The 6,016-nt window shown below is 39.1% G+C and overlaps 1 long non-coding RNA gene across 1 annotated transcript; it reads left to right on the top strand.

Moving 5' to 3' along the window:
* Nucleotides 1-975: 975 nt before the first annotated feature.
* Nucleotides 976-5,337, top strand: LOC145657943 (uncharacterized). Its single transcript, XR_014123895.1, has 3 exons — nt 976-1,663; nt 3,259-3,399; nt 3,696-5,337. It is a non-coding gene; the product is annotated as an uncharacterized LOC145657943 (long non-coding RNA).
* Nucleotides 5,338-6,016: the final 679 nt, after the last annotated feature.

Raw genomic sequence — 6,016 nt, 5'->3', positions numbered from 1 at the left:
GACCAGACCTCTGCACACTGACTGTCCTTAACCACTGATCTCAGATCTGTTTAATATTAGGTTTTTCCAGGCCTGGTTAGAGTGATTACACTGATCCAGGATCTGATATAGACAATAGATTGTGCTTGTCAGTAAACAGTATGTCAATAATTGCACTGCTGCAGGTATTGAGACAGGACTGATTCTTTAGGTCAGGTCAAAGGTGAGGTGCATCTGGTGAGTGTGAGATAATGAAGAGTATAAAAACACAACAGGTTTTTCATGTGGTGCTTTGACCTTTTCACGACACACACAAACATACAGAGTGACCTGCCTGCATTCTCCTATTTTATGGGAGGAGCCATCACCACAGGTCACATGAAACACTCTCACCAGGTCACATGATCTATAGCCATCCATTAAAAACTGTCACCAGGTCACATGATCTATATCCATTAAAAACTCTCACCAGGTCACACGATCTATATTCTTCCATTGAAAACTCTCACTAGGTCACATGATCTATAGTCATCCATTGAAAACTCTCACCAGGTAAAATGATATATATCCATCCATCAAATGCTCTCACCAGGTCACATGATCTATATCCATTCATTAAACAGGTCACATGCACTAACAGTCTTACACTTACTCACACTTACATGCCGCTGTGTTGCACTCAGTAAAAGTGTGTCTCAGATCTGCTGCTCAACACTGAGGACTTGAGCCCTAATTAGAGTTCATCTAATACTTACATGACTGGGCTCTAATTAGAGTTAATCTAATACTCACATAACTGGAGCCACGAGGGATGGCAATGATATTCTGCAATTAGGCAGTTCCACTGGAGGTGAGGTCTGACTGAAGATATCATGAAATGTTCTGAGGTTTAAAATAGGTCTTTCCATTGTTGGGCTTCCTGTTTATTGCTAAGGGGGAAAAAAACAGAGAGAACGTGAGAGAGAGCATGAGAAAGAGAGAGGAATTTCCCACTGACGTGAACCAGTCAGGTGAACGCTCTGATAATAAACGACCAATAGGACAACAGTGACTGCTTTGTACACATCTCAGTGGATTGTTCCTGTAACCCAAAAAAGTAGCCCAATCAGATTTTAGAACAGCCCCTGGGGTGTCAAAGACCTTCGCCATCTTTAGTCAGCCATCAGCAGTCTGAGATGAAGAGACCAGGACTCACCCTCATCACTCTCATATGCAAGTAAACTTAAGTAGACTCACATCTACTAATCTTACATCGACTTCTTCCTTTCAACACAAATACATTTTTCTTACTGTTCTCCTACAGGTGTGATGTTCTCCAGTGAGAAGAGCATCTCTGGAGCAGAGGAGATCAGGGTCAAGCCAGGAGACAATGTCACGATCTACTGTGACTGTGTTACACAAACGGGATTTTATCTGGCATGGTTTCGGAACTGCTCCCACGAGAATCAACCTCCTCTCATTATATTTACCATGAACTTAGTTCAGGGAGCAAACCCACATTATGCTCCTGTATGGGACCCTTCCAGTCAAGCTCATGGTCTACTGATAGAGAACGTCACTGAATCAGACCTGGGCCTGTACTACTGCGCTCTGTTTGAGAGGAAGGTCACCACGGAATGCGGACTAACAACAGACAAGGATGTATATCATTATGGAAACAGAACGACTCAACTCATACTTGTGGGTAAGTTTACTCAGCCTGTTCTTTCTATAGCTAACTCACAATTTTCCGAACATAGAGCAGTTTTTATTATTATTATTATTATTATTATTATATTATTTATATCAGTATTTATATATTTAGATTATACACATTTTGAATCCATAATCCATTTAGGTAATTTACGCTATAGAAAGAATTCAACAAAATTTACAGAAAATAAAATACATTATGAAACTACTAGAAATTTGTCATTATCATTTATGAATAAATATAAGAATACATCGAGACCCAAGTAGATAACGAAAGACAGGTGTAACTGAACCAAACCCACACAGCTTTTAAGGTTACTTCCCGAATTAAGTCAGTACTACCAAGTATCGATTCATGTGCTTAATGAGGCTGCCACCTATAAACACCTGGTCAAACACAACATGTATCTAAAGGCTGAAGATTCTACCTTATTTGGTAGCCTGAAAGCCAAACCTCCCTCAACAGCTGCGGCTCATGTTAGCAGCTGAACGAAGAAGCTGAACCTTTCATGGACGCCGAATATTTAAGTGAGCGATTGGCAATTTCATTGACATCTTCCGGCAATTAATTAGCTAGCTAGTTGGATAGGTTGTTGGAGAAAACAGCTTTTTTTACTTTGTTAGTTGATGCTAATTTCTCATTTGTACTAGCTAGTCTGAGTCAAAATTTCTTACCAGCATGCTATAGCCTTGGTAAACAAATAGTACATGAGACTTTTTGCCCGAGTATGCCCGAAGTGTTTATTATTAGTGTGCAAATATTGCAATAGTGGTGACAACAACATCAAGGTATAATGTCAATAACGCTTCTATATAAGGTTTAACTTTGTCAGGTGTAATATATTTTTGAATTAAATGTAATTATTATTGTTGTTATCAGCTCTTGAATTTTATTACTAAATTATTAAAATTAAGATCTCCTCGCTGCCACGACTCCTAGATTTGAGAAGGACACCACACGTGCTTCTTCAGAGACACAGGTTTTAGGTGAGAAGGTGGTAGGTGGTTTTATTTTGTGTAGTGTGTAAAATGCTCTAAATAAATAACATATTGAAATTGAGAAGTTTGGATTTTTGTACACAACTGAAATTACATTTTTGTTATTACAGAGAGTTATTACAGAATTTCTGGTACCGGTATCGGTTCAAATGTCAAAGGTACCCACCATACTAGGAAATGCACTAAACATTAAATGTAACTAAATGAAGTCTTTGGATAAGACACACACAATTCTGGGATATCCTTGCCATGCTCCCGATAGGCCCACAAGCACCGCTGTTCCAGGACAGCCCAGGAACAGCCTGCAGAGATGCTTAGTCAGGGTGGTTAGTAACTCACTGGATAAAGTCTCCTAGCAGATGTCTTAACCGCCAGCATCACTGGTCTAATTTCTCAATGATTCTCTGTCTGATGTGGGAATAGATTTTAGTGCTGTAACCCGCTAACCAAGCATGTTACTATATAATTTTGCATTATGGTTTTTAAATGCTGGATATGCTGTCTGCTCTAGACATGCATTACTTTTTTTGTGGAATAACGAAGGAGTTCTTTCATTTTGATGCGACTGCACTTTCTCTTTGATTTCAGACCCTGGTGCTGAGCTCCTCTACCCCACCGCTTGCAGTATCTGCTGGAAGCTGCTGTTCACTGTGTGTCCTGTGTGTGTTCTCCTCTCCTCTCTCCTCTCCTCCACCTGTGTGTACTGTCTCTGCCTAAAGAGAACGACAGGTACTAAGTCAAACACACTCTATCTACAGGTACTCTGTCACACACTAACTCACACACGCTCCATCTACAGATATGCTTTAGCTCTGCCTCTCTCAGTCACACCTCTACTAATTCTGCATCCTCATGAATACAATTGATGTCTTTGACTTCTCTGATAAAAAATCGATTGTCAACAGATATTTGATCATTATTTTCAAGTTTTTTAGTGATTTTTAATATTTTTCAGTAATTCATACTGAAGGATATAACATTGGACGTTGTGGCATTATGTTCTGAATTATTTAATTCACACACAGCCCAAACTGAAGTTGATCAAGGACAGTGTGAGAAAAGACAGTATAGGAAAAGTGAAAGGTACTGGCACACACACGCAGACACAAAGTTACCAAGGTCGTGTCAGGCTGTTCTGGACTCCTGAGTCTGGTTAAGGTTTCTTTTTCCACAAGTGTCATTCTGGAGATCAGGGCTGAGAAGGATATGTGGCGGGGTTGTGAAAATGTTTGGGCTAGTTTTGTATCATTTTTATGTGTGCAAAATATCACAACATATTCAAATGGCAAATGTTAATGAAGAAAGAGAGAGAAACATGATGAGTCTTACCTCTGTGCAGAGCCAGTCGGCAAACACTTACATAATTAAGACATCTCAGCTGAAGGATTCTGCAGCTCAGAGCACAGTTATATAACCATGCCCAGGAAACTGTGCTGAGCACAGTTAGATAACCATGCCCAGGAAATTGTGCTGAGCGCAGTTATATAACCATGCCCAGGAAACTGTGCTGAGCACAGTTAGATAACCATGCCCAGGAAACTGTGCTGAGCACGGTTTGTAAGCGTTCCATTCTGAACGTGTTCATGTGTAAATGCGACTGGAACAGTTACTGTCCTTATTCAGAACCGTTCAGACCTGCAGTGCTAAAGAGGTTGGAGCTGACTTGGACATTTTTATTGTAAAGTCCATTTTTTTTGTACATTTTTGTAGCTGTAATTTCAGCCCTGGACTTTGTGCTGGTTGTCTTAGTGATTCAGGCTGGGTCTGTAATGTTATTGTGTGATTATTATTATTGTGCTGATTACAGAAGCAGAAGTTGAACAGAGGTGTAAAAACAAATCAGAGATCCAGAAACACTCCAACACTGATGAGGTACTGTGAAACATACTTGTTCACAAACACACACTCACAGTATTGTTTTTTAACCATTTGACTGTAACAGTGAAATGTTAAATGTAAAAATGTAAAATTGTCAAATCCAGATGCTTTTAAACTCACAGCAGGCTGGAGGAGGTGACGTTTGTTACGCCTCCCTGGACAACCTGAGTGTTGGAAAGAAACGCCCCAAGAAGACGAGACTTCAGAAATCTGATTTCAGTACTTATTCTGAGGTCAGAACTGGTTGAGTTTAAAACTACTGAGGAAGATCTTTCCAGGAAGCAGAGTAAGATGACAAATCAGGTTTATGGTCACATGACCCTTACACATGAGGAAGATGAGTGAAAAGTTGAAGTGCTTACTCCCGTGTCTAGTGGTAGCTTATGTTATCGACTTCTGTGTCTCGACGTCTGAACTGTTTTTTTCTTGTTGAATATCAGTATAGGGTTGTGCAGCTGGGCTTTACTGTGATACATATGATTGTATTTTGATTTTAAAAAAAAATTAAAAGATTTTCAGCTTTTCCTGACATTTCAATTCACTGTTTAAAGTTAAAAACCATTTTGTAAAAACCTGAACCTTCTACTACTTTAACCATGTAGATTAATATATGATCTAAAATCTAAATTTAAACTTTGTTTACGTGTCTTTCTCTAATATAAGTTTACCAACCAGACCTGATATATGTAAAATGTTGATATGCTGTATGTTCTAAATAGCATATTTCATATGTAAAATGAGGTTAATTTTACCTCTATATAATATTTGCGATGAATGGAAAATGAATAATAAACTGGACTTACTGCATTTAGAATGACTTTAATACTGGTAAGCGTAACGATGAGCGGTAAGGAGGCGGACGCAAGTGCGGAGAAGAGCGAGATTTATTAGGGGCAAATCCAGATTTGTAGTTATTATCGCAGTCCAGGGTCATAGAGCCAACACGGAGATTACGGGGATACATTACAAACAAACAAAAACACACAAAGGTAAACAGGGGAAGCAGGATATAACAAAGGCTAGGAAACACGAAGGCTAGGATAACAAAACAGGCTAGCAAATAAAGGCTCTGAAAAAGATGAGCTTTCAAAGGTCCAAACATTAAACCAAACACAATGAACCTAACACAAATGCAACCATCAAATAAACATAATGAACATAACACATAAATGCACAGATTCAAATAAACACAACCATTCAAATAAACATGCAATAAACAGCAAACACACAGGGCTCAAGAAAGGGTTTAAATAAATTAACTTAACAAAACTAGAAATGAGGGACAGGTGTAAGCAATCAAACAAGGGGCAGAAAAATGAAACTATGGCATGGAACTAAAATATACAAGACAGGGAAAACATGGAAACTGGGAGGGAGCAATCGTGACAGTAAGATTTTACGAACATAGCTTATTAAGGCGCCGACTGCCGGGTTTCCTGGTACCGAGGGTCATCCTTGCAGCAGTGGT

The sequence above is a fragment of the Electrophorus electricus genome, chromosome 5, assembly GCF_041902795.1.
Source record: "Electrophorus electricus isolate QZ-2024a chromosome 5, ASM4190279v1, whole genome shotgun sequence".
NCBI classification, from domain to species: Eukaryota; Metazoa; Chordata; class Actinopteri; order Gymnotiformes; family Gymnotidae; genus Electrophorus; species Electrophorus electricus.
The sequence above is the reverse complement of the archived record's forward strand: the minus strand, read 5'-3'. Positions and strand labels throughout refer to the sequence as shown.